The 744-nt window shown below is 31.0% G+C and overlaps 1 pseudogene; it reads left to right on the forward strand.

The window, feature by feature from the left end:
* The first annotated feature begins 319 nt into the window (after positions 1-319).
* Positions 320-419, forward strand: LOC123255999 (annotated as a pseudogene).
* Positions 420-744: the final 325 nt, after the last annotated feature.

A 744-nucleotide genomic window follows, 5' to 3' on the forward strand; every position in this document is an offset into this window, starting at 1 on the left:
CCTTTTCATCACATTTATGCTTTGTATTATAATTTCCAGTGAACATATCATATCCCTCTTCTTCAGCAGAATAAAATTACCTGGAGAACAGAGACTATATTAATTTATATCTCGGTATCCCTTGCATATAACATGATGTTTTATGTATGTTTGAACCTAATAACTATTTATTTACCTGACTTGAAAAAAACACTAATACCCTATCCATGATAGTTAATTTCAATTGCTAGGATTTCAATCAATTTTAATGAAAAAATATTGCTGTCTAGGCATTTGCAGCTAGCAATAGCTTGAAGTACTTAAAGAAAGACCCTAACAGATATTTTGTTTCAGCAATGCATATACTAAAACTGGAATGATATAGAGAAAATTAGCATGGCTACTGCACAAGGATGACATGTAAATTTTTCTGAATTTAAAAAAAAAAGAAAAAATTTTTAATGGTTTGAGAAATTTATTTTTCCACTGTAGGCATAATGCTTCTAAGTCTACTTTTAAAAGCCTATAGCAGCCAGGTAGACCAAAAACAGAGAAAGAAAACTATAGACCAATCTCCCTAATGAACATAGATGCAAAAATCTTAAATAGATTATTAGCAAAGAGACTCCAGCAAGTAATTAAGAAGATCATCCACCATGATCAGGTGGGATTTATACCAGGAATGCAAGGATGGTTCAACATTAGGAAAACCATCCACATAATTGACCATATCAACAGTCTAACAAACAAAAACTACATGATTAT

The sequence above is a fragment of the Gracilinanus agilis genome, unplaced genomic scaffold (genome assembly GCF_016433145.1).
Source record: "Gracilinanus agilis isolate LMUSP501 unplaced genomic scaffold, AgileGrace unplaced_scaffold55196, whole genome shotgun sequence".
In the NCBI taxonomy this organism is placed as follows: Eukaryota; Metazoa; Chordata; class Mammalia; order Didelphimorphia; family Didelphidae; genus Gracilinanus; species Gracilinanus agilis.